General features: G+C 54.9%; 2 long non-coding RNA genes across 3 annotated transcripts; one reads left to right on the top strand and one right to left on the bottom strand.

Moving 5' to 3' along the window:
• The first annotated feature begins 6,868 nt into the window (after window positions 1-6,868).
• Window positions 6,869-8,082, top strand: LOC128076659 (uncharacterized). The gene is made up of 2 exons (XR_008204573.1): window positions 6,869-7,032; window positions 7,214-8,082. It is a non-coding gene; the product is annotated as an uncharacterized LOC128076659 (long non-coding RNA).
• A 15,297-nt stretch (window positions 8,083-23,379) lies between these two features.
• Window positions 23,380-26,418, bottom strand: LOC128076658 (uncharacterized). Of its 2 annotated transcripts, XR_008204572.1 has the most exons (5): window positions 25,630-26,418; window positions 25,226-25,530; window positions 25,069-25,146; window positions 23,798-24,875; window positions 23,380-23,635 (listed from the first exon to the last, which is right to left on the bottom strand). It is a non-coding gene; the product is annotated as an uncharacterized LOC128076658 (long non-coding RNA). The 2 variants fall into 2 exon arrangements; XR_008204571.1 differs by having other exon boundaries at window positions 25,226-25,783.
• Between the last annotated feature and the right edge of the window lie 663 nt (window positions 26,419-27,081).

The following is a 27,081-nucleotide window of genomic DNA, read 5'->3' as shown; positions in this document are numbered from 1 at the left end:
ACCCCCTGTACTCAGGCGGGAATGTGGCCCCGGCCTTTCAGAGGCACGGGGCCGCGAGACGTGGGCTTGGGCTTGCGCCCTCCCCGCAATCAGGGCTGGGGGTCCCGACCGCGGCATTTGGCCGTGCCGCCCCGCTGCCTGGCAGCTGAGAGTCGCTCCCGCCGCTGGGGGGGAAACCGAGCTCTGTGGCTCCAGGGGTGTCGTCCACCCCGCCTGTAATCAGGCTCTGGTAGTGCGCGGAGCGCTTGTGCTCGGCTGGCAGCCTGTGTGGGGTGACCGCCCCCGCTAGCGGGGTGCGGGTCCAGGTGCCCCCGGACTGGGAGAGAAGGAGCCTCCCGCGGCCGCTAGGGATGGGGGCTGCCCTGTAAGCCAGGGAGCGACAGTGCCCCGCAGTGTCCCAGGCCCTTTGCAATGGAGGCAGTGGCCGGGGGGTCCCCTGTAAGCAGGGAAGCTGACTCTTTGGCCGCTGCTGTGTGTGTGCCCAGCTCCATTTGCCCAGTCTGCCCGCCTCTGTGATCCCCCGCAGCACCGGCTGGAAGCGCGCCGTGCGCCAGCGAGGTGAGAAAAGCTGCTGCAAGTATTTCTTGCTGGCGTGAACCGGGGAGGGGGGATGCAAGGCCTTCCTTGGCTGGGCGGTGGCGTGCCGAGTTCCTCTGCCATGTTGGGTTGGTTTCCCTTTTCCTTCCGGTGGGGGGCTTGCCGCTGCGCAGCTCTAACGGTGTCCCCGCTGCTGTTTCAGGAGCCGCTGCGGAAGAGAGAAGGAGAAGCGGCGTGGGAATGCCGGGAGGCAGGAGCGAGCGCAAGCAAGCAAGCAAGCGAGCGAGCAAGCAAGCGAGAAGAGGATGCGGAAGCGTGCCGAGACGCGGGGGGGGAAGGAGAGAGGCTCCCTGGGCAAAGCAGCCGTCCCGTTAGCGGGGCCGCAGTCACATTCAGTCCCATTGGAGTTTTGAGCGTTGCCGGCGCCTTGGCCGGCTTTGTGCTGGGCGACCTCCCTGTAAGCAGGGCTCGGGTCTTTGCTTTTGCTGTAGTTGGCCTTTTGCCCTTGCTGCTCCTTTGGCTGCCTGGGGAGCGTGGGCCCCTGTAACGCAGGGCGAGAGCCACCTCTCCGCACCTGAGTGGGAAACGGGAGCTCGCCGGACCCCGAGGCCACCCCTGTAAGCAGGGTAGTGCCGTTTCCCCGGCCCTCTTCCTCCTCCGGCCCCTCGGCATCATCGTTGCCTGGAGGTGGCCTGTCAGTGCGACGGCCCCGTACTCGGGGTGTGCGTCACGGCATCTGGCCTTTGGCTTTAGCTGGGAAGCCCCTTGGCACGTTGAGGTCTGTGGCCTCCGTGCAGGCTAGGGACAGGTCACAGGCTCTTGTCTGTTGCCCGCGGTTGTGGGTTTATTCCCAGGGTTTGGCTGCGCTGGGTTGTCCTTCCCTTTGGGAAAGTCGCCTCTGTGTGTGCGCGTTGCCCTTCCTTTCCTTGCTTGTGTTTGTGGAGTGAGAGAGCGGACTGCGCTTTCCCTTTAGGCCCCCACAAAGATGGCTGCAGCTTAGCTTCGACTTCCCTGGGGGGAACGGAGGACTGTGGTGCACGCCGCAAAAGGGGTGTTCCCTCTCAGTCCCGCGAGCGCAGCGAGTGTCCTGTCTTCCTCCTTTGCACTTGGTGTAGATCAGGGGCCACGTGGTAGCTGTGTGGCCGAGGCCGCCCTGTAGCCAGGGCTTGGGCCTGTTCTTGCGTGGGCGCCTGTTCCGCTGGCGGCGTGACAGCCCCGTAGCCGGGGCGTGTGTCCCAAGCTGCGGAGCCCTCTGTCCCCCGAGCGGCGCCGCCCGCCCTGTAATCAGGCGTGGGGAGGCTGCGGCGTTGCAGCCGGCTGCTCTAGCCATCCAGCTGGTGGGAATGACCCCTCCCTGTCCCGTCAGAGGGTGCAGGTTGAGGCGCTGCTTTTGCGTGTGGGGCGACCTCCCCGCTCGGTGGGTCGAGGTTGCTCCCTGGGTTCCCAGAGACGAGAGGTTGGTGCTGTTGTGCTGCTGCCGGGCGGGCCAGCCTGTAGCTCAGGCGTTGGCGGGAGCCTCGTGCTCCGCGGGGGCTTCTAGGTGAGGGTGGGGCGGCGGGGGCACCGTCCTGTAGGCAGGGCTGCGCGTGCCACCCCGCGTGTGCTTGCTTGGTGAGGTGCGTTGTGAGAGACCCCCTGTACTCAGGCGGGGGAATGTGGGCCCCGGCCTTTCAGAGGCACGGGGGCCCGCGAGACGTGGGCTTGGGCTTGCGCCCTCCCCGCAATCAGGGCTGGGGTCCCCGACCGCGGCATTTGGCCGTGCCGCCCCGCTGCCTGGCAGCTGAGAGTCGCTCCCCGCCGCTGGGGGGGAAACCGAGCTCTGTGGCTCCAGGGGTGTCGTCCACCCGCCTGTAATCAGGCTCTGGGTGCGCGGAGGCGCTTGTGCTCGGCTGGCAGCCTGTGTGGGGTGACCGCCCCGCTAGCGGGGTGCGGGTCCAGGTGCCCCCGGACTGGGAGAGAAGGAGCCTCCGCGGCCGCTAGGGATGGGGGCTGCCCTGTAAGCCAGGGAGCGACAGTGCCCCGCAGTGTCCCAGGCCCTTTGCAATGGAGGCAGTGGCCGGGGGTCCCCTGTAAGCAGGGAAGCTGACTCTTTGGCCGCTGCTGTGTGTCGTGGCCCAGCTCCATTTGCCCAGTCTGCCCGCCTCTGTGATCCCCCGCAGCACCGGCTGGAAGCGCGCCGTGCGCCAGCGAGGTGAGAAAAGCTGCTGCAAGTATTTCTTGCTGGCGTGAACCGGGGAGGGGGGATGCAAGGCCTTCCTTGGCTGGGGCGGTGGCGTGCCGAGTTCCTCTGCCATGTTGGGTTGGTTTCCCTTTTCCTTCCGGTGGGGGGCTTGCCGCTGCGCAGCTCTAACGGTGTCCCCGCTGCTGTTTCAGGAGCCGCTGCGGAAGAGAGAAGGAGAACGCGGCGTGGGAACGCGGGAGGCAGGAGCGAGCGCGCAAGCAAGCGAGCGAGCGAGCAAGCAAGCGAGAAGAGGATGCGGAAGCGTGCCGACGCGGGGGGGAAGGAGAGAGGCTCCCTGGCAAAGCAGCCGTCCCGTTAGCGGGGCCGCAGTCACATTCAGTCCCATTGGAGTTTGAGCGTTGCCGGCGCCTTGGCCGGCTTTGTGCTGGGCGACCTCCCTGTAAGCAGGGCTCGGGTCTTTGCTTTTGCTGTAGTTGGCCTTTTGCCTTGCTGCTCCTTTGCGCTGCCTGGGGAGCGTGGGCCCCTGTAACGCAGGGCGAGAGCCACCTCTCCGCACCTGAGTGGGAAACGGAGCTCGCCGGACCCCGAGGCCACCCTGTAAGCAGGGTAGTGCCGTTTCCCCGGCCCTCTTCCTCCTCCGGCCCCTCGGCATCATCGTTGCCTGGAGGTGGCCTGTCAGTGCGACGGCCCCGTACTCGGGGTGTGCGTCACGGCATCTGGCCTTTGGCTTTAGCTGGGAAGCCCCTTGGCACGTTGAGGTCTGGTGGCCTCCGTGCAGGCTAGGGACAGGTCACAGGCTCTTGTCTGTTGCCCGCGGTTGTGGGTTTATTCCCAGGGTTTGGCTGCGCTGGGTTGTCCTTCCCTTTGGGAAAGTCGCCTCTGTGTGTGCGCGTTGCCCTTCCTTTCCTTGCTTGTGTTTGTGGAGTGAGAGAGCGACTGCGCTTTCCCTTTAGGCCCCCCACAAAGATGGCTGCAGCTTAGCTTCGACTTCCCTGGGGGGGAACGGAGGACTGTGGTGCACGCCGCAAAAGGGGTGTTCCCTCTCAGTCCCGCGAGCGCAGGCGAGTGTCCTGTCTTCCTCCTTTGCACTTGGTGTAGATCAGGGCCACGTGGTAGCTGTGTGGCCGAGGCCGCCCTGTAGCCAGGGCTTGGGGCCTGTTCTTGCGTGGGCGCCTGTTCCGCTGGCGGCGTGACAGCCCCGTACCCGGGGCGTGTGTCCCAAGCTGCGGAGCCCTCTGTCCCCCGAGCGGCCCGCCCGCCCTGTAATCAGCGTGGGGAGGCTGCGGCGTTGCAGCCGGCTGCTCTAGCCATCCAGCTGGTGGGAATGACCCCTCCCTGTCCCGTCAGAGGGTGCAGGTTGAGGCGCTGCTTTTGCGTGTGGGGCGACCTCCCCGCTCGGTGGGTCGAGGTTGCTCCCTGGGTTCCCAGAGACGAGAGGTTGGTGCTGTTGTGCTGCTGCCGGGCGGGCCAGCCTGTAGCTCAGGCGTTGGCGGGAGCCTCGTGCTCCGCGGGGCTTCTAGGTGAGGGTGGGCGGCGGGGGGCACCGTCCTGTAGGCAGGGCTGCGCGTGCCACCCCGCGTCGTGCTTGCTTGGTGAGGTGCGTTGTGAGAGACCCCCTGTACTCAGGCGGGAATGTGGCCCCGGCCTTTCAGAGGCACGGGGGCCGCGAGACGTGGGCTTGGGGCTTGCGCCCTCCCCGCAATCAGGGCTGGGGTCCCGACCGCGGCATTTGGCCGTGCCGCCCCGCTGCCTGGCAGCCTGAGAGTCGCTCCCGCCGCTGGGGGGGGAAACCGAGCTCTGTGGCTCCAGGGGTGTCGTCCACCCGCCTGTAATCAGGCTCTGGGTGCGCGAGCGCTTGTGCTCGGCTGGCAGCCTGTGTGGGGTGACCGCCCCGCTAGCGGGGTGCGGGTCCAGGTGCCCCCGGACTGGGAGAGAAGGAGCCTCCCGCGGCCGCTAGGGATGGGGGCTGCCCTGTAAGCCAGGGAGCGACAGTGCCCCGCAGTGTCCCAGGCCCTTTGCAATGGAGGCAGTGGCCGGGGGTCCCCTGTAAGCAGGGAAGCTGACTCTTTGGCCGCTGCTGTGTGTGTGCCCAGCTCCATTTGCCCAGTCTGCCCGCCTCTGTGATCCCCCGCAGCACCGGCTGGAAGCGCGCCGTGCGCCAGCGAGGTGAGAAAAGCTGCTGCAAGTATTTCTTGCTGGCGTGAACCGGGGAGGGGGGATGCAAGGCCTTCCTTGGCTGGGCGGTGGCGTGCCGAGTTCCTCTGCCACGTTGGGTTGGTTTCCCTTTTCCTTCCGGTGGGGGGCTTGCCGCTGCGCAGCTCTAACGGTGTCCCCGCTGCTGTTTCAGGAGCCGCTGCGGAAGAGAGAAGGAGAAGCGGCGTGGGAATGCGGGAGGCAGGAGCGAGCGCAAGCAAGCAAGCAAGCGAGCGAGCAAGCAAGCGAGAAGAGGATGCGGAAGCGTGCCGACGCGGGGGGGAAGGAGAGAGGCTCCCTGGGCAAAGCAGCCGTCCCGTTAGCGGGGCCGCAGTCACATTCAGTCCCATTGGAGTTTGAGCGTTGCCGGCGCCTTGGCCGGCTTTGTGCTGGGCGACCTCCCTGTAAGCAGGGCTCGGGTCTTTGCTTTTGCTGTAGTTGGCCTTTTGCCTTGCTGCTCCTTTGGCTGCCTGGGGAGCGTGGGCCCCTGTAACGCAGGGCGAGAGCCACCTCTCCGCACCTGAGTGGGAAACGGAGCTCGCCGGACCCCGAGGCCACCCTGTAAGCAGGGTAGTGCCGTTTCCCCGGCCCTCTTCCTCCTCCGGCCCCTCGGCATCATCGTTGCCTGGAGGTGGCCTGTCAGTGCGACGGCCCCGTACTCGGGGTGTGCGTCACGGCATCTGGCCTTTGGCTTTAGCTGGGAAGCCCCTTGGCACGTTGAGGTCTGTGGCCTCCGTGCAGGCTAGGGACAGGTCACAGGCTCTTGTCTGTTGCCCGCGGTTGTGGGTTTATTCCCAGGGTTTGGCTGCGCTGGGTTGTCCTTCCCTTTGGGAAAGTCGCCTCTGTGTGTGCGCGTTGCCCTTCCTTTCCTTGCTTGTGTTTGTGGAGTGAGAGAGCGACTGCGCTTTCCCTTTAGGCCCCCACAAAGATGGCTGCAGCTTAGCTTCGACTTCCCTGGGGGGAACGGAGGACTGTGGTGCACGCCGCAAAAGGGGTGTTCCCTCTCAGTCCCGCGAGCGCAGCGAGTGTCCTGTCTTCCTCCTTTGCACTTGGTGTAGATCAGGGCCACGTGGTAGCTGTGTGGCCGAGGCCGCCCTGTAGCCAGGGCTTGGGCCTGTTCTTGCGTGGGCGCCTGTTCCGCTGGCGGCGTGACAGCCCCGTAGCCGGGGCGTGTGTCCCAAGCTGCGGAGCCCTCTGTCCCCCGAGCGGCCCGCCCGCCCTGTAATCAGGCGTGGGGAGGCTGCGGCGTTGCAGCCGGCTGCTCTAGCCATCCAGCTGGTGGGAATGACCCCTCCCTGTCCCGTCAGAGGGTGCAGGTTGAGGCGCTGCTTTTGCGTGTGGGGCGACCTCCCCGCTCGGTGGGTCGAGGTTGCTCCCTGGGTTCCCAGAGACGAGAGGTTGGTGCTGTTGTGCTGCTGCCGGGCGGGCCAGCCTGTAGCTCAGGCGTTGGCGGGAGCCTCGTGCTCCGCGGGGCTTCTAGGTGAGGGTGGGCGGCGGGGGCACCGTCCTGTAGGCAGGGCTGCGCGTGCCACCCCGCGTGTGCTTGCTTGGTGAGGTGCGTTGTGAGAGACCCCCTGTACTCAGGCGGGAATGTGGCCCCGGCCTTTCAGAGGCACGGGGCCGCGAGACGTGGGCTTGGGCTTGCGCCCTCCCCGCAATCAGGGCTGGGGTCCCGACCGCGGCATTTGGCCGTGCCGCCCCGCTGCCTGGCAGCTGAGAGTCGCTCCCGCCGCTGGGGGGGAAACCGAGCTCTGTGGCTCCAGGGGTGTCGTCCACCCGCCTGTAATCAGGCTCTGGGTGCGCGAGCGCTTGTGCTCGGCTGGCAGCCTGTGTGGGGTGACCGCCCCGCTAGCGGGGTGCGGGTCCAGGTGCCCCCGGACTGGGAGAGAAGGAGCCTCCCGCGGCCGCTAGGGATGGGGGCTGCCCTGTAAGCCAGGGAGCGACAGTGCCCCGCAGTGTCCCAGGCCCTTTGCAATGGAGGCAGTGGCCGGGGGTCCCCTGTAAGCAGGGAAGCTGACTCTTTGGCCGCTGCTGTGTGTGTGCCCAGCTCCATTTGCCCAGTCTGCCCGCCTCTGTGATCCCCCGCAGCACCGGCTGGAAGCGCGCCGTGCGCCAGCGAGGTGAGAAAAGCTGCTGCAAGTATTTCTTGCTGGCGTGAACCGGGGAGGGGGGATGCAAGGCCTTCCTTGGCTGGGCGGTGGCGTGCCGAGTTCCTCTGCCATGTTGGGTTGGTTTCCCTTTTCCTTCCGGTGGGGGGCTTGCCGCTGCGCAGCTCTAACGGTGTCCCCGCTGCTGTTTCAGGAGCCGCTGCGGAAGAGAGAAGGAGAAGCGGCGTGGGAACGCGGGAGGCAGGAGCGAGCGCGCAAGCAAGCAAGCGAGCGAGCAAGCAAGCGAGAAGAGGATGCGGAAGCGTGCCGACGCGGGGGGGAAGGAGAGAGGCTCCCTGGGCAAAGCAGCCGTCCCGTTAGCGGGGCCGCAGTCACATTCAGTCCCATTGGAGTTTGAGCGTTGCCGGCGCCTTGGCCGGCTTTGTGCTGGGCGACCTCCCTGTAAGCAGGGCTCGGGTCTTTGCTTTTGCTGTAGTTGGCCTTTTGCCTTGCTGCTCCTTTGGCTGCCTGGGGAGCGTGGGCCCCTGTAACGCAGGGCGAGAGCCACCTCTCCGCACCTGAGTGGGAAACGGAGCTCGCCGGACCCCGAGGCCACCCTGTAAGCAGGGTAGTGCCGTTTCCCCGGCCCTCTTCCTCCTCCGGCCCCTCGGCATCATCGTTGCCTGGAGGTGGCCTGTCAGTGCGACGGCCCCGTACTCGGGGTGTGCGTCACGGCATCTGGCCTTTGGCTTTAGCTGGGAAGCCCCTTGGCACGTTGAGGTCTGTGGCCTCCGTGCAGGCTAGGGACAGGTCACAGGCTCTTGTCTGTTGCCCGCGGTTGTGGGTTTATTCCCAGGGTTTGGCTGCGCTGGGTTGTCCTTCCCTTTGGGAAAGTCGCCTCTGTGTGTGCGCGTTGCCCTTCCTTTCCTTGCTTGTGTTTGTGGAGTGAGAGAGCGACTGCGCTTTCCCTTTAGGCCCCCACAAAGATGGCTGCAGCTTAGCTTCGACTTCCCTGGGGGGAACGGAGGACTGTGGTGCACGCCGCAAAAGGGGTGTTCCCTCTCAGTCCCGCGAGCGCAGCGAGTGTCCTGTCTTCCTCCTTTGCACTTGGTGTAGATCAGGGCCACGTGGTAGCTGTGTGGCCGAGGCCGCCCTGTAGCCAGGGCTTGGGCCTGTTCTTGCGTGGGCGCCTGTTCCGCTGGCGGCGTGACAGCCCCGTAGCCGGGGCGTGTGTCCCAAGCTGCGGAGCCCTCTGTCCCCCGAGCGGCCCGCCCGCCCTGTAATCAGGCGTGGGGAGGCTGCGGCGTTGCAGCCGGCTGCTCTAGCCATCCAGCTGGTGGGAATGACCCCTCCCTGTCCCGTCAGAGGGTGCAGGTTGAGGCGCTGCTTTTGCGTGTGGGGCGACCTCCCCGCTCGGTGGGTCGAGGTTGCTCCCTGGGTTCCCAGAGACGAGAGGTTGGTGCTGTTGTGCTGCTGCCGGGCGGGCCAGCCTGTAGCTCAGGCGTTGGCGGGAGCCTCGTGCTCCGCGGGGCTTCTAGGTGAGGGTGGGCGGCGGGGGCACCGTCCTGTAGGCAGGGCTGCGCGTGCCACCCCGCGTGTGCTTGCTTGGTGAGGTGCGTTGTGAGAGACCCCCTGTACTCAGGCGGGAATGTGGCCCCGGCCTTTCAGAGGCACGGGGCCGCGAGACGTGGGCTTGGGCTTGCGCCCTCCCCGCAATCAGGGCTGGGGTCCCGACCGCGGCATTTGGCCGTGCCGCCCCGCTGCCTGGCAGCTGAGAGTCGCTCCCGCCGCTGGGGGGGAAACCGAGCTCTGTGGCTCCAGGGGTGTCGTCCACCCGCCTGTAATCAGGCTCTGGGTGCGCGAGCGCTTGTGCTCGGCTGGCAGCCTGTGTGGGGTGACCGCCCCGCTAGCGGGGTGCGGGTCCAGGTGCCCCCGGACTGGGAGAGAAGGAGCCTCCCGCGGCCGCTAGGGATGGGGGCTGCCCTGTAAGCCAGGGAGCGACAGTGCCCCGCAGTGTCCCAGGCCCTTTGCAATGGAGGCAGTGGCCGGGGGTCCCCTGTAAGCAGGGAAGCTGACTCTTTGGCCGCTGCTGTGTGTGTGCCCAGCTCCATTTGCCCAGTCTGCCCGCCTCTGTGATCCCCCGCAGCACCGGCTGGAAGCGCGCCGTGCGCCAGCGAGGTGAGAAAAGCTGCTGCAAGTATTTCTTGCTGGCGTGAACCGGGGAGGGGGGATGCAAGGCCTTCCTTGGCTGGGCGGTGGCGTGCCGAGTTCCTCTGCCATGTTGGGTTGGTTTCCCTTTTCCTTCCGGTGGGGGGCTTGCCGCTGCGCAGCTCTAACGGTGTCCCCGCTGCTGTTTCAGGAGCCGCTGCGGAAGAGAGAAGGAGAAGCGGCGTGGGAACGCGGGAGGCAGGAGTCAGCAAGAACGACATTGTTTTTATTGTCATTCTCAATCAATTAATCTGTCAAAGCCACAGTTGAAATGTGTGTGTTGCTCTTTTGTTGCCTCGTCTTCCCTTCTTTGACATTTTGGAATAAATGTTGCTTTTTTTTGTTTCAATGATGTTTGCTTTTTGTCTCCAGCGTGAGTTCCATTTTTGTTTTCTGTTATGCTGCTTTTGCTGCTTGAAGCTGATTCATTCTGTTTGTATTGCCAGCCTGCCGTTTGTTTCTTTTCTCCATCCATGAGGAAAATCCTTTTGTCTCAGCTGAGGTTTTTGTGGGTTATGTTTGGGGTTTGGTGGTGACTGATATGGCAGAGCTCTTCTCTTGATCTCTCCCTTGTCCTATTGCACGTGGTCTCAGGGTTAGGTTTTCAGCCAAGCAAGCTGCCTCAGTTCCAGGGACACTTGTGCTGAGCTCTTTTCCTTTGCATGTTTTCATTGTTGTCTGGCAACGGCTAGGATTTTTGGGTGAATGGGATGTGCTCGTGGGTGGTATCTGTGAGTGGTTTCCCAGCAACTCTTAGTGTGTTTGTCTCTGGTGGTGCTTTACCCCTTCTCTTTCTTTGAACGTGATCTTATTGCACATTCTGCCCTGCTCAGTGGTCATTTTGGTAATTTTGCTTCTCTGAAGAGTTGTTTAATTTGGCAGGAACTTTATCCCTAGGCACTTTCTAGCTATCTCCCCTGCTCACCATGGCGTAGGAGTAGAGTCTGGGGTGGGAGGGGGATCCAGTAGAAGTGGTGGACTGAGGTTAAAAACAATTTCCTAATGTAGACAAAAGAAAGGGAGAAGTGGAGAATGGCTACGATACATACACTCGTGTATTTATGAATAGCAACTGATGCCCACACAATTGCTCGGCCCCACTGATGCCCAGCCAGTCCCCACGCACCAGTTGCCCTCTGGAACTTTTTCAAACTTTCCTTAGGTACCATGGCATAGGGTGGCGTGGCATGGAATGTTGCCTTGGCCAGATTTAGGTCAGCTGTCCTGATTCTGTCCCAGCTCCCTGTGCTGCTCCTAGCCCTCTTCCTGAACGCTAGGAGAAGCTGAGGAAAGGAGCACTGTTCACTCCGTTCACAACTCCTCCGTAACAACTGACGGTGTGTTATCAGTGTTGTACTTCTCCAAAGCGTGTCATCGTACCAGCCACTCTGAAGAAACAGTGCTCTGTCCCTGATGAAACCAAGGCGATATCCACCCCGTGTCCTGTCCCATTTATGTTATGCGGAGGTCTCGTAATAATCTTATACGTCCTAACTATATACTATCTCCTGTCTTACTTTTTGATGTGTGCACCCATCTAATTCCCATAGTCTGTGGTCTATCCGTGTAAATTGTCTGTGCATGAAGTTCATTTAACTCACGATTTCAGGCTCTATCTGTCATAGCAGTCCTTCAGTACACGAGGGAGCATCTGTTGCTGGATTTCTGCCTGCTAAGCTAGTTCGGGCTTCATCAGAATTCGTTCTTCAGCTGGAGTGGTTCTAATTGTAACGGTGTTGTCGAGCCCTGTAACAACCATAGCGATGATGGCACGCGGTATTGTGTAGCAACTGATACACGATATGTATCTTCGTTTATTCTTACACAGCATCAAATCCCTTTGGGGTACACAACAGACACCCCCCATCCTGCTTTACCCACCACGTGCCCGCAGGTCCTTCAGAAAAAGTAATCCCACAAATTGAGGCAGGAATAATCCAGACTGCCTTGCTCAGCACGTTCTTTACGTGCACCACGGAGCCTTTGTCCCCTTTCTGTGGCACACAGAGCGTCTCATTGGACAGGACCAGCCCCACTGGCAGATCCCCGACTGCTGACTCACCAGGCGGCTTTTGCAGAAGACGCGTCCCAGTGCTTGAATGGCTCTTAGTAGCAGTCTTTCGTAGGCCAACGTATCATCTGATTTTTCCAGATGCTGTGTGGCAGGGGATGTGATATGCCAGCCAGCTCAGTGCTGTGTTCCTTTTGCCCAGGTGATCATGAGATTGCTTCAGAAATGAGTCCTGTTGTCTGACGCAGTTCATTCCGGGGTGCCATGTCACGAGAAGGCACACTTTGCTTGTCAGGGCCCAGGATAGTACTCTGGGCTGTAGGAGTGTGCATGGGGTCTGTTCCCAGCCATCCGGTGGTTGCTTCCACCTTTGTATGCGTGCGGTGCTCAGCTGGCCAACAGCTGTAATCTTTTTGCACATCTCATAGTTCCCTTAATGTTAGGAGTCAGGGTGTTTCCAGTTTCTTTCTCTTTCTCCTGCCATTTTAGTCATGGCCTTGCTCCACCTTGCGAGCTTCTCCCCTTGTTAAACATCCTGGCTTTTGTAGACATTTTTCTTCTTGCTTAAAGGAGACAACAGTCGCAGGCACTGGTTGGTTCTGGTTGAACTGCCGGACTTATGATAGGGATTGGAGCGACCACAAGGCTCGCTGCCAGGGTCATGGCGGCTGCGGGGCACTTTAGGAGGGTCACGGCACCCACAGGTCCATTACAAGGGCCTGTTGCAGGGACTGGAGCAGCCACAGGATGCGTTGCAAGGACTGGAGCAGCAGCAGAACCCACCCCAGGCGCTGGAGCGACCACAGGACTGCATGGGATGCAACTGGCTGTTCTTCATCGCTGGGTCATCCTGCTTTGTTCTCCACTTTTGGAACGGTGATTAAATTCACTTGTAGCCACTATTAGATAACGAAAGTGAATTAGAAGCTGCATAAGTGTAGGCGTCAGCACTAAGCGCTTGTGTCTGTGGCCTTATATCCTCAGTATGGTTCAAAAGAACAGTAAGAATAAAGAAGGTTTGTTAGTTTGCCAAACACATAATAAAGAAATCACGTTCCAAACCAGGTTCCTTCTGAGAAGGTCGACTCACGCTGTCTGATACTTCTCATTTATCTCATGTCCTTATGGAGCGGATACGTTTTCTAAATTAAGCTTGTTAAGCGTTCTTTCAGCGTTGCTGCGCTTGGCACACAGCCTCTCATAGCAGCATTTCATAGCAAAGGCTTGTGGAAAGTCAGAAAGAACTCTCTTACATCTCCTGCCCACACATACAAAAAAAGATAAAAGGAGAAAAAATCCTCTGCTCCTTGTATGTCTGCAGTAAGATGCGCCGGGAGCTGGGAAGGCAAAATCCTTGCAGTCATCCCCCCATACATGTTCATGAAGCCACAATGGATCACTGAAGTAGAGCTACTGATCGTTTCTTTGTTGTTATCGTTTTCAAATGTTGGATTTACTGTTTGTTCATCACATAAAAAGAGAAATGTTGTTTTTCTGTTCATGAGGAAATGGTTGCCAGGAAGTGACCCACACCACGTGCCTGTGAAAGATGAAAATTTCCTTGTAGTGACGAAAGCAGCAGGTATGCATTAAGTTGCTGCTGTGATTCTGGATGCATTCGTTATCTGTTTCCATTTGCCTTAGCACTTGTAATCCTTTTGAGCTCCTGGCCTCGGTTGCAGCTTCTGAAAAAGATTTCCAAAAGCTCATCAGGTCCGTGTTGACAACCGCTTTGTTTGAATACCACTCTCTGTTAGTTTCACTGGGTGCAGCCTTCTGGAGTTCCGAATTTTGAACCGAAATGCTGAAACTAAACAAAAGGCTTAGAGCAGTTTGCCAATGTGTGAACTTTACCTTACCGTCTTCTGCAGGACCACTCAGAGCCCATCCCTTCAAAGGCAGTTATTCTGCCTGGTTATTCTCAAGGTCATTCTCAAGGAATCTTTTCTGCTTTTGCTACGACCACGCCTGGTTATCTTATCCATCCTATCTATTTTGGAGCAGAAAAATCCAAGACAGTTCTCGAAACAGCGCCTTTTGAAAAGTCTTCCCTGCTCCATTCAGAGCTTTGAAACACCGTTTTCTTTTCTGAGTAGCAAAGGCCAGCACTCATTCCTCTGCAGCGCTTAGCGAATCTCAGTCCTGAGGTATTTAGACCTCAGGAGGAGAAAAAAGAGTCAAAGCCATTCACTTCAGCACCTAAGTTAATTTTTATTAGCACGTTCTGAACGTATCCATTTTCTTAGCAGTTCTAAGTGAAAGGGACACACGTGGCATCACTGCTGGAAGCACCAAGGATCTTTGGATTCTTCGGAGGATTTTTGTTCCCCATCAAAAGCGCCATCATCTGTAATACTGGAAAATGCTCGGCATATTCACGTGCAGAGAAATCTAACCAATGTTAAAGGGGATGTCAGTCTGCTTAGGAACTTCCATTATGTTCCAGGGCGTAAAGCCCACTGCTTTTCATTCCTCTGCAGCTTTCTTTCCTCTTGCTCATTTTCTACCTCCATTACAGGGTGCTGCTCTTCTGCAGACACGTACAGCGAGCGTTACTCCGTGCCCACGCACACTTTCAACTAACAGGCTTTAGCAGGGGATTGGAGCTCGATGATCCTCGAGGTCCCTTCCAACCCAAACCGTTCTGTGACCGTATGCTTCTATGATCTCATTGTCCGGTCATATATTTCCTCACTGGCTTTTCAGGTCACTTGTTTGTTGTTGAGAAGAGTTCCCCTCTCAATCAGTATTGGTAAGGTGTCATTTCAGTGCCTGCATTTACACAGCACCATCCTGCACAGTGACTGCCACATTTCAGTGGTACGCACAGTTCTGCCAAATAAAGTCCTAAACATGTCCTGGCATTTTAGCCAGGAGAACAACCCCAGCCAACTTAAAACCTGTCTCTTTTCCATTTTGTTAGGAAATTTTCATGCCAAATGATCTCTCAAAGATAGAAAACCGCAGCAGAACAACCGGGTGCTGGTTGTGCGGTAGAGCTGTGTTATAAGAAAATCTATTTGTTTTCCTTTTAAGGTGCTTTTAAGGTACTAAGCTCTTGAACTCAGTAGGAAAACAATTTGAATTAAACAAGACACAGCGGAGGATTCCATAGTCTGATTTGCCTTCTCGTGCGAGAAGAAAGCACGCGCTTGAAGCGGGGGTGATGAAGTCAGCTTGTCTCAGGTCGATCTGTTTCCAGCACTGCTCATTAGCAGTTCACAGTGTTTGCCACCCATCAGAAATCAGCTTCATGCAATATTACTTCTGGCTCCTTAATGTCCTTCAGTTTGTCTTTTTTTTCTTCATCTCACTTATCTGGATGCGACGGAAGTTTATGCTACGTCAGCTGCCTTGAGCACATTTACGCTTTCCTTTCCCCCACTTGAAACTCATGATGTCGCTCAAAATGTCCAAATAATCCATTTTAGAAAATGATTTTCAAGGAGGAAAGACTGGCAAAGAGTGCAGAAGTATTCATCCCTATGCTTCAGCGCTTTAATAGCATGTTTCTGCGTAATCTTCACCTGTTCAGTTACTAGCTCTGCTTTTGTCAACATGTTGTTAGTTTTTTCTTCCCTGGTTTTCCTACAGGCTGGATTCTTTTCCACTTGGTGAGTTGTTTTCCAACGGGTGAGTTGTTGCCAGTGGAAGCATGACTGGTGTTCAAAGGGGAGGAAGTGTTTGGGATAAATCCGGCAGCACATTGACAGTAACCCTGCCCTGCAAGTGTGTTTGATTCAGGTTAAGAGAAACAGCAGTGACAGACGAGCAGAATGCCACGCTTTAAAGTATCAAAAATACTGTCCTTTAATTTTTGTATCTACCTCAGAAGACACTGCATTGCATGCGCTCCCTTGCTCTGCTGGCTTTCTCTTTTCCTGAGGTGGTCAGCAAATTATTTCCTGCTGACCTCCTGCTGATTTGTTTGTTTCAGCTGTACAAGCGTCCGCAGCAAATATTCCTGTGAAGGAGGGGCCAGTCAATCAGAGACACTGGTTTGTGGCTGATGGTACTGGAGAACTTAAAAACTGTCTGTGCAAGCCTTGATTGTCTCTGGTTGCTGCAGAGTGTGATACGCGACTTCCCGTGAGCGCAGGCACTCCCAAGGGCTGCTCTGGAGCGTGCCGGTGCAGATTTTGGCTAGCGTGCAGGCTCTGCTCACTGCTGGTGAAAATGCACAGCTAATGGTGGAGACTGTGTTACAAGATAGCGTGGTGTGGCTGAGAATGTGCTCCATCAAACAGTGCTATTGTGCTCTTTGTACGCACCGCAGTTCCCATGGCAAGAAATAGGAAAAGTTACTGTGGGAGCGGGCTGCGTATCTTTGAGATAGATAGCTAGATTCTTCAAAGTCCACCAGGGTTTCAGTTCTGGAAGCCAAGGTGTTACAGCCACGCACATTTTGCTGCTTACTGGCTGAAATAATGCAGTGGCAGTGGAAAGGCTGAGTCACAGCCGGAACCCCTGATGGAGCACCTGCTGGGAAGGCAGGGCCAACCAGGAGAGGAGAGCTCAGGTGCAACCAATCTGCCAGATCTCATTTAAGGGTCGGCAGCGCAGGGGAGGGTTTGTAATGCAGAGATCCCTGCTTATCTGAGGGCCTTACAGGCTCTCTGAAGGTAAGCGTACCTTCATTTCAAAGGAGAAAGGAGAGTTGGGTTTGGGATGCAGGTATCAGTTGGGCTACTTTGGAATGGATTTTCTTTCTGTAAGTTTCAATTGTGGCGCTAGTAAATAACAACTGTAGTGCTAGCTGAGACAGAGTTAACAGTGTGCAGGTGGTTTGGTTGTTGTGGAATGAGGAATGCATGTTACTAGCTGTCTCTTTCTGGAGTTTCTTCCCTTGCATACCTCTTCAGCTGTGCCAGCTGAAGCTTACTAGAACTCCAGAAGCGGCAGCCCAGGGCACACATTCCTGCCACTTCCTTTGTCTCTTTTCCATAGAAGAAGAGGATAAACTTGTTTGCATCTTTTAGCAAGTTCAGGTACTACAAGTTTCCCCATAGCTTTGACAATGATTTAGTATCCGCATCATTGCTAGAACAGCAGTAACACAGGGATATTCATAGAGGGAACTAAGGCTTGCCAGCAGGCAAGGCTTATGCATAGACTGCCTTCTAAAAATGGGAGATACTGACTTGTTATCCACCTTCCAGACTGAAAATCACCTTGGAGGCAAATAGATGAGCTAAAAAGCCCTGCCACTGGAGCGCCGGTGTACTCAGATGTGGGTGGTCCCAGCTGAGCCTTCAGTTTGTCCTTGACAGAACAATGTTTTTGAGAGGAAAAATTATTCAGAGACAATAGGTAGATTGCTGCCTTCAGTAAGATCAGCAGCTGACAGGATCTGTTTGCCTCAGCTGCCAAGCACAAAATGACTGAGGTAGGAAGGGGCTGCCGGTACCGAACTCACTCGTTGACTGAGGAGGAGGGAGGAACAGAGGGAATCCAGATGGTCTTTCTAGTGAAGTCACCTCCTGTTTGCAGAGTCACAGGTGTCTCAACCTGCATTATGTAACATTTTCAGTGTTTCGGTTTTCATTTTTTCCTGTTGCTTGTATTTTGTTTGGGTTTTTTGAGCTTCCAAAGTAGGGAAACATACTTTCCTTAGAGAAAATTGCCAGGATGTTGAAGGCGGTTCTGTTTCAAGAGGTTTTTATCTGTTCCTGCGGACTTTGCTTTCATACACCCGACACTACATGAGAAGTGATTACCTGTGTTTGGAGAGTAACGTTTAATTCCAACTTACACACTGACTTTATGTTGAGCTCTTCTCCACGTGGCTCATCTACACACTTTTTTTAAATGCAAATCAGTAGCACAACCACACAGACCCCAAACTGCACATAAGGAACGAATAAAAGGCACGAAAGCGAATCAGATCAGTCACTGCTGTGCCAGATGAAGCTACAAGAAGAAAACTTTGCGAGAAATGTTTCTTCGGCTCAAGAAAGCAATGATCAGCAGTTGAACAGAGCAAAGACGGACCCTTCACTTTGATCATTGAAGTTTCGAGGCCAACAAGCAGGAGTACAGGCAGAGGTTTAAAAGCATTGGTTGCTAGACTCTGCGTGGTTAGGAACAGCTTCAGAAGACAAGCTGGGAAATGAGTAGATGCTGAAGGCAATTCTTCCAGTAATGCAGCCCATGCTGGGGTGGTCTGAGTTGACAGAGACAGTATTTAGGAAGCAACTGTGATTTTTTCCAAGGAGTTTTTCCCTTCTCAGTAACGTGGCTCACTTTTAACTCAACTTTCTCATTCAGTGTCTTTTCTCTACTTCGATGATATGGATTTCTAGGCTTCTCCTGAAATAATACTAATACATTTGAAAGGTTGAAAATGAGCACCAGTAATTGTCCTCGTGTCTTTCATACGCTGCCATCCCAACACAACTCCACGGGAATCGTGGCAGCTTTTCTGTTGAGAAGATAGCGCCAGTCTCTGGAGACCTTCAGAACGTTAAAACCGATAGATTTCACAAGCAACCACAGCAGCCTTGTCCTTCCTAAAACCTACTAGCATAAGCATCTCAAGAGGGTGCACGGAGCTCTGTATGCTTTGCAGCGCAAAATAGTTTGGTATCAGTAAATTAGAGATGCAGCGTGGGCTTCCATTCCAACTGCATCATTAGTCCCACCTGCACCACTCAGTGTGCTTCCACTGTGCTGCATCTTGACATTCCAAACCGGCCGCTGAATTCACACAGCATGTAGTGATGTTGCTCTGCACTGTGGGCACGGGGAAAAAAACCAACTACAAATGCAAAGAAACAGCGGAGTCGGTGCAAGGAATGTATTGCGAGCACCAGTGAGGAGAATCGTTTGCCATTTTCAGGTGAGGTTTGTTTCAGATTACTGGGCTGTAGAGAGAAAAAAGCTGAACTACCAGCTTTGAGTGTTATCATAGTTATGGTAGGAAGCAGCAGCATTAAGGCATTTACTGAGGCTGATTAAACACGTGGAGAAGTGCATAACCCCTATGAGTGCCAGCACAATACTGTTGTGTCAATGTTATGTCATTGGATAAAACTATAGGTAAAGATAACTTCTGCACCACAGCTGCTAAAGCTGTATTTATTTTCTGTTTGCAATACTGTGGCCTAAGGACAGAAAGAGTTGTACTTTTGATGAGGGTTAAGCTGGGTACAACCGGAAGTCAAGCACTAGATGCGTCCTTTGCCATATGTATATAAATATATATATATATTTATGTGCAGAGAGTGATGATAAAGGTGCCCAAAATTAGGTGCAAAGGAAAAAATGCTCGGGGCAGAAAAAAAGCTACTCTGAAGGGCAGATACTGAAAATGTGATGGGTAAGGCAGAAAAAAAAATCACCTTTTCTTCTGGAAATCTCTGCCAGTATTCAGTAAGGAATGATCTGCCTTCTCTCTCAGTACTGCACGAGCCAAGAAAACTTCCTACTCCGCCACACGGTGTACTCCAAATTATGCTGTGCTCTGCTGGTATATCCTTTGGGTTATATAAACTTCAGCTAAGTACAGAGCACTGTGGGATTTATGGAAATCCCATCTAAGGAGGATCCTTTTCATGCCGGTGAGAGCCTATCTGAAAAGTGTACTTCTGCAAGCACTGACCTGAACAGTAAGTGCTACTATCCATCGCTGGTAGCAATGGGGATGCTCACAAGGAATGAGTAACGTAACCCAGAGCACACACAGCAAGCAGGCTCATCCATCCCTTGCCATGTTTTGTGTCTGAGGTTTTCTTTGCAGTACAGATTGCATGCAGGTGTCCCGGCACCTAGGAAGCCTCTCTGCTGTTTGAGCGCTGGAACAGATCTCAGATACATGTAGATCTTGAATCAGCTCTCGTTGCCAATCAAATGCTTGAGGTCAGATATTCAGTCAGAAATACACAATCACAATAACTGGGGTTACTCAAGCTACTTCAGTTTCACGCTGTATTAATTTAGATGTGAATGTGACTGTTAGGTGAAATCCTGTTGGCCCCCAGTGGGCAGCACTCACTGGTTTTTACAGAAATGTTTGGTTCCGTGCGCCCCACAGGCAACTGCTTCCTCCAGTTTAACGTATGCTGAAGGTTGACCTTGTTCTGCAACCACGCTTTGCCCTGCCCTCATCTGCACCACATTATCTGTGATGCTGTTCCTTCAGGTCACAAGCCAGTACTTAAAAAGTATGCTGTGGCACGGATATGGGAAGCCACTTTTGGGGTGCTTAAGGTTGGAGGAACACATTAGAGAGAGGGGGGAGAAGTAAATAATAAGGGCTGTTGCTTTTCACCTAACTGTTTATGTTTAAAGGAAGCTTTTGGTACTGGGTTCATGGTGGCTTTTCTTTTTTCTTGCCTTTTTTTTTTTCCTTTTGCATCCAGCCAATAAGATTTTCTTTTAGCTTTGTTCTTGTTTGCGCTGAATTGCTGGCAAATCTTCTGCCTTGTCATACAAAGAACTTTCGACAGCACTCAAGCCTTTTCCAGCATACATCCCACCTCCTTCTCAGGAGGAGAGTGAAACTGAATTCTTGCTGTCCCTGAAATTCAGTGGGAGCCGCTGCTTTTTGCAGTGTTCCTGCCAGCATGGAGCACTGCTGTATCACCACACTGCGCAGCAGAAAGTCACCACCACTCAGATCTGAACCAGCATTTTGTTTATTGCCAAGGAGACATTCTTTTCAGCATTTATCTACAGTTCTACATTTTATATGACAGGTCTTGTTCTATGAAGCAAATGCCAGCACCTGCAGCATCACAGTGCAGTGACTGACTTTCTAGTTATTTCTTTTTTCTAGCAGAGGTTTACATTTTAGCACCTTTGAAACACCTGCAAGACTGGTAACTTCAGTTTTGCTGTTTCCAGAATGCTAGTAACTGCTTATCCCCCAGGCAGTATTGCTTCCATTGCTGAGAGAGCCCCGTATTACTCCAATACATGCTGACAAATCTGCAGCAGACTCGGACTGCCAAGAAAAGCACAGGTAAACAAGACAAAACAAACAAAGTCCAGGCCGGCTTACACACCCCAGCGAGCAATACAGGCAGGCTGTTAATAACAGGAGAGGAGAAAGCTGAGGTACCGAACACCACTTCTGCCTCCTTCTTCACTGTCAGCTGCTCTTCTGCGCCCCCTGGGTGCAGCGGCCGAAAGGTGAGGACCGTAAGCAAAGATCAACTTGGCGGCCGCCTGAGGAACCCGGCGGGTCCCAACGAAACGCACGGCAGAGCCTTCAGAGAATCGGCGAACGTAGCTGCCAAGCCACTCTCGACGGGATTTCGGGAGTCAGGGCACGCGGGTGAAGTCCTCGCGGTGGCTGGAAAGAGGGTGACGTCCTGCTGATTTTTAAGAGGACTATAAAGGAGGACTCAGGAAACTGCCACCCTGCCAGCCTCGCCTCCATGCTGGAGGAGATGGTGGAACAGATCCTCCCGGAATCCGCGCTAGGGCACACGGGAGAGAGAAGCGAAGTGAGACCAACCTGGCTTCAACAAGGGTGGATCCCACCTGAACAATCTACTGGCCTTCCTTCCCCCGACGGCGTGAGCGGACCAGGCAAGAGCTGCTGCTGTCAACTGCCTGGATTTCGGTAAGGCTTTTGACACTGTCCCCCACAGCAACCTTCTCTCCAGCACGGCAAAGATTTGATGGCCAGGCTGTTCAGCGGATGAGGAAAACAAATCCATGCCTAGAAGCCAAACAGCGATGATGCCCTTTAATACCTTCATCGGCGACACCAAGAGTGGGATCAGCTGTATCCTCAGCAAGTTTGAAGGTGACACCACACTGTCCAACACAGCTAACGCATGTGAGGAAGAGGATGCCATCCAAAGAGAGCCAGGCAAGCTCAAGAAGTAAGCACAGAGCATTTTTGTCATTCACCTCAGAGCTCAGCCTCAGCTGGGGACAAAGGTCCACAGTAACCAACTTCCCAAGATTCCACACAAAAGGGTTTTGCCCAGAAGCACGAGTTCAGGTTGCCTAGGAAGAAACCAGAGAGCGCTCAGTGAACCCGTCTTAAAAAAGGAAGAGTCTTTTTTCCTCCTGCAAGACAGTTGCTGCCACTGCCCTCTCCAGCCAGCTCACCCGCCTTTGAGCTCAGGAAGCTCAAGAAACTTCTATCCAGAAATACAGCTGCAAAGATACCAACACCGGCACCGTAGCAGGTGACTTCATTCAGTGAGTAAAGCCAGTCTGACACTTACAAGTTACACAACTTGTAAGTTGTATTATACAACTATATATACAAGTAAGTTTATTTACTGCAGAAAGGCAAGTATTTGTTACTCAGTCTATGAAGTGTTTCTTTCACAGAGCTCGCCGTGCCAAACAGCCAATTGCTTATGGGACCATTTTTCTCCCTCCTCCTGTTACCCACGAAACAAGATCAGCAGCAAGGGAACGAGGCTCAAGCAGCGCAGGAACGGACACCGCATCCTTTTCTTTGGGAGGTAAGCAAGGGTTTACTGTTGTTCTCAGTCACAGACAGGCAGCTATCCACTTCACCACAAGAACTGGAGCTAGCTGAGCCTAGCCATTCCATGTCAGCACAGACATTCGTAGGCGCTCCAGTTCTCACACACAGCACAGGGCATTCACATCCGCAGCAGAAAGTCACTGCAAAGAGCCTCCATAGGCCAATAATTCTTCCACAAAAAGGGAACTATCATCTCTGGCTTTCTACCTCACAGAAGCAAGCTTAGTTACCAACTTTTTGGGGGCGCATGTTGAAGAGAGAACAATTGTATTTAAAGACCTTCTCTCACTTCTTGCCAAAGTGAAACTGAAGCAATAGACTTCTCAAAGCAGGAGACTTAGCTTTTCACTGTACGCTTAGACAACTTCAAGTCACCTGCCCAGTGATTCAATTGGGTGCATTTTAGAGGAAGCATGCTCTTAAACACTGAGTAAAACCTTACCCCTAAGAGAGTTTTATACATTTATTCATATAATAATTGAGCTGGCCTCAGAGAGCACTCTCAAAAGGAGCTTCCACGAGCATTTTCACTTTCTTTTCCTTTTAGGCCAATCTCCAAGAGGAGATGGTAACAAAGGAAGAAAATCGCTGCTCTGTGACTCCTTTGCCCTCTCAGCCTATTTAGCCTGTTGATATTGTAAGCCAGCCATAGCACATGCAGGACATGTACTGAGACACCACAGGAGCACTTCACTTCTATCCACTTACCCAACCCCTGTTAAGAGCAAAATGCCCCCACACCCCTCCAAGCACGTTAAATTACTACAGAGCAAGCACCCTCCCATGTCACAATTTCAAACAGGTTTTACCTGGGGCTTGAAATAAACCAAGTTTTCTCCTTCAGCAGGACACAGAACAACTCCATCTCCTACCTTCAGGACCAGGAAAACCACCAGAGAGCAGCCATCACCACACAGGACCACTCCAGGACCCAGGGATAAGACCCCCAGATAGGCAGGAGAGGGATGGGGGGCCCAGATAGGCAGGAGAGGAATGGGGGGCCCAGATAGGCAGGAGAGGAATGGGGGGCCCAGATAGGCAGGAGAGGGATGGGGGGCCAGGGAGGGTGGGGGGCAGGAGAGGGGGGGGAGGCCAGGGAGGGAGGCCAGGGAGGGTGGGGGGCAGGAGGGGGGGAGGCCAGGGAGGGTGGGGGGCAGGAGGCAGCCAGGGCAGGAAAAATTTCCGTTACTGACCTGCACCCGCCCCCCACCCAAAAAAAATAATCTCTTTTGAGATAGTGCAATTTTCAGTCAACAGCCCCATCCCAAGGGGGGAGAGGGCAGCCTGCACACCTAAGTGTGCAGGCTGCCCTCTCCCCCCAACAAACTTAACCAACAAACAATATAAGCCATGAATAAAACATTTGTCAGACACAAACTTAGAAGACACCCAGACAAAAAAAAAAACACACAAAAAACACCACAAACTTAGAAGACACCCAGACAAAAAAAAAAACACAAAAAACACCATAAAACTTAGAAGACATCCAGACAAAAAAAACACCACAAACTTAGAAGACATCCAGACAAAAAAAAAAACCACAAACTTAGAAGACATCCAGACAAAAAAAAAACACACAAAAAACACCACAAACTTAGAAGACACCCAGACAAAAAAAACACCACAAACTTAGAAGACATCCAGACAAAAAAAAAAACACACAAAAAACACCACAAACTTAGAAGACACCCAGACAAAAAAAACACCACAAACTTAGAAGACATCCAGACAAAAAAAAAAAACACACAAAAAACACCACAAACTTAGAAGACACCCAGACAAAAAAAACTTAGGCCAAACAAGTCACCGCACCAAAGAACAGTAGAAATGCTTACCTTTTGCCAGGCTTGCGGGGAAGACTCCGAGAGATCCTCCCGCACTCGCAGTCCGCTCTTCAATGGATCTCAGAGAGGTGCCGCCGGGCTCCGCCCCATCCAGGAGGGCAGCTGAATTGCCTTCGCCTGTGCTCACGTAGGTGGACAGAGGTTCAGACCAGCATTCAGCAGCTCCCATACACTACCCGACCTCCACCTCTACACCCACTAAAGGGATCCCAACTGGGGCTCCCAGGTCAAAGGACTACACAGACGCCCACCCGACACACCACTACAAACGCTGCCTACCCGGGGGCTCTCCTCTGCTCCTTCCATGGGTGCAGCACGCCTGCCGGCCGAGGACGGGGACTTTCCTCTCAGGATGCCTCCTGCAACACAACCTAAAGTAAAAACACACCTTGGCCAGGGTGGACCTCACCAAGCTCCCCGCAGGAACAGGTGACACAATCCCGCAGGCTGCGCTTCTCCCCTCAGTCTGTCAATTCCATTCTTCCAGCAGCAGAGCCACCACACGCACCTTGAAGACTCAAAGAAGAAACCACACGCCCCAGCACCCGATCCCAGCTGGAAACTCCAGCCCGGAGGCAGCACGCACAGATCAGGCACCAGAGGACACCGCTTACCTCACCAGCACGATCCCCGCTCCGGCCCTGGACACGCAGGAGAGCTCCGTGAACCGCTCCTCAGAGGACGCTGGGGGAGGGCAGCCCTCGTGTCGCTCACCGCCGGTGAAACCGCTCCCACGCTCAGGCGGATCCTCGCTGCTAAATGCTCCGTTGCGGCACTCGCCCTGCGACGATGTCGACCGGGGCCGTTTCCCTGTTACACATCACCCGGAAAAGCATCCGGACGCAACCTGCAGACCCCCGGAGAAGGAGACTCCGCAGCCCATTCTATCGCTCTCGCAGCACAAGCGGTCTTACTTTTGACGTTCCGGTCTGTGAGTGTTTCCACCTCACGCCTCCTGTCGGTGCCTGAATGAGCCCGTCGTCACCGTCAGCAAGACTCCCGCACTTCAGATAGTTACCGACAGTAAGATATTCCCCCACAGCCCTTCTCTCGTCTAACCAGTCACAACACAGAAGGCTACCTCCTTGGTCCAGCATCATTCCCCCTCACCGAATTCACCATGACCACTTCGAAATTTTTGCTCATCAGGTCACTTGCAGCTGTCATCTAGACCCAAGCTGTCCCATCACCTTGTCGTGGAGGCTCAGTACATTCCAGTTCTCTCGTCGGAAGAGAAACTCCACCACCTCACCTGTTTGTCTCTCCTATAAGGAACGCCGCCATCCACAACAGCATTTCAGTCGTGGGAGCTCTCCCACCACGTCTTCATGATGGCAACGAGGTCAGGCTCCTGAAGCTACAAATAAGCGTGTGTGGGAGGGGGGGGGAAGGAATACATTGTCTCATCCATCTCGCTCCCACCGCTGGAAGCAGAAGGGGCTGAAGCGCCCGCAAAACCCTTCTCGGGCAGTTCGGCGGCGGCGCCGTGCTGATCCCAAAGAAGCGTCCGAGCCGTGGCCCTACACGAGCCCCAACATGAGAGAACTTACCAAGTGACTCCCAAACACCGCTTCCACCATCTCACCGGGTCGGGGTGACGAGAGGTTTTGCTGCAACCTCCGCTCAGCCTGCAATAGGAGAAAAACGTTGCTTCTCATTCCCAGCACAAACGCCGGAGGAACGCTGCCCCATCCCGCTCGCTCCTACCGATAAGGCTGGGAGAAACCGAAGTCCCCGCCGAAAAGCCCCGGAGGGACTGAGAGCCCTCAGGACCGCGTTAGCACTCGGGGAACCGAGCGGCAGCTCCCTCCGAAAACGCGACGGCAGCCGGGCGCCGATGTGACCCGGGCTTCGAGCAGCCGGGGCAGCCCGGCGGAAGCCCCGTGCCGGCCCCCGAACGGAGCCCGGCGAGAGAGGACGGACCCGAGCGCCGGCCGCTTCCGCGGTCCCGTCGCCACCAGAACGATTCACCGGTTCGCGCTGATCTTGACCGGGAGACGGCTCGCCGCAACCTGAAACAACACAACAGCAGAGAACGTTACAAAGAATCCCAAGGCCCCCTTTTAAGAGCAGCCCCTCGCGGAGCTTTGCAGCCCCGGCGGCGTAACAACCAAACAAGAGAAACGGAGCCCGCTCCCGCAGACGACGCACTCCGGCAGCCCTCTCGTGGCTCCCAGCGGCCTCCGGCGGAGCTTAAGAGGCTTTGGGGCGGCTCCGCCCCGCGCTGCGAACGAGGCGCAGCTGCGCTCGGGAGGCCGCGGCCCCTCGGCAGCTGGGAGTCGTTGCCTCGTTAGCGCCGGTGGGGCTCGTTAGGGCCGGCCGGGGACTCTGACAGCTAGACACGTGGACTCTACATCTGAGTTGAGGACTTTAACTGCACTTTCCATTAAAGTTTGTTACGCGCTTCTCCTCGCCTCACTGCGAGACTCACTAATAAGTTAAATAATAGTGTCTAATTCAAACGGATCACTTTGCATCTCACGCGACGCCCTTTCAAAGAACGTCTTCAGCCTTAACAGTTTCCAGAGGCCCCTGCCACGTGCTGTCTTTGCTCTGCTTTCCCTCTCCCCTTGTCCAAAAAAAAAAAAAAAAAACGAAAGAAAAAAAAAAAGTTTGTTAAACGTGTAAAAACTTGGTACCTGACAGAGAAAACACGACAAGGCAGCAGTGGAAATGTGGGAGTGGAGATCTGACAAACGTCCAAACGGGTGAATGATGCACCTGGGAAAATTGCTGACCAGTGGAAATCGGAAGCGGAGCTTCACCAACGGTTCTGTGTGGTACAACTCCTCGGCTTATAAAGGAATTATTGACATGTGTCCCCTGCTTTGAGAACCTGCTGTCTGTGCATGGGCACGTCTGCTCAAAGGAAAGAGGTGTCACGCATAGAATCTGACTGAGAGGCCTGAAGAAGTTGCCCACGGATTCCTCTCAAACCTCTTTGTGCCTACAGATCACCGGGTGATTCAAAGCTGCCGAAAGCTGTGGTGAATGAAACAGAAAGGGCAAGCTATCCGGAAGGCACAGAAGGGGCCTGAGAGCCTTCATGTGTCAACGTGGGATGAAAAAGGCCGGAGCTGTGATCTTAGGGCATCCTCCTTCAGCTTGTGCAGACAGCCCCATACTGAGGAGAACGGGGAGGTCTGGGATGGGCTCCCACTGGATGACAAGTCAGCAACTTTATCCTGAACTGGAGCTACAAAGCAATCCTCACGTTTTGTCTTTGGCAGCCAGCGGTCCGCCCCGACGATGCAGTGACAACGTGCAGAAGGGCTCCGGACTCATCTTGCATGTGCACATCTCCATCCACACGCTGTGCTACAGCGTCAGATCGTTGTTTCTCTTTCTGTACACGTGCTCCAATTGTACGAGACTGGCAAAGGAGAGTTGGAACCGCGGATGTATTCACTCAGTGCTTAATGATGCTCGCGTAATCGGTGACGTGCGGGATCTCCATGAAGATTACATGCAGTATGTTTGTCTAATGAGAAATTTAAAATGCATCTTTTCGTGGTTCATCGTGTGATTGCTAGGAAGGCTGGAATTAGTGAAATTCCTACGTG

The sequence above is a fragment of the Tympanuchus pallidicinctus genome, unplaced genomic scaffold (genome assembly GCF_026119805.1).
Source record: "Tympanuchus pallidicinctus isolate F22 unplaced genomic scaffold, pur_lepc_1.0 scaffold15, whole genome shotgun sequence".
In the NCBI taxonomy this organism is placed as follows: domain Eukaryota; kingdom Metazoa; phylum Chordata; class Aves; order Galliformes; family Phasianidae; genus Tympanuchus; species Tympanuchus pallidicinctus.
Note: the sequence above shows the minus strand (reverse complement) of the source record. Positions and strands in the feature narration are given on the sequence as shown.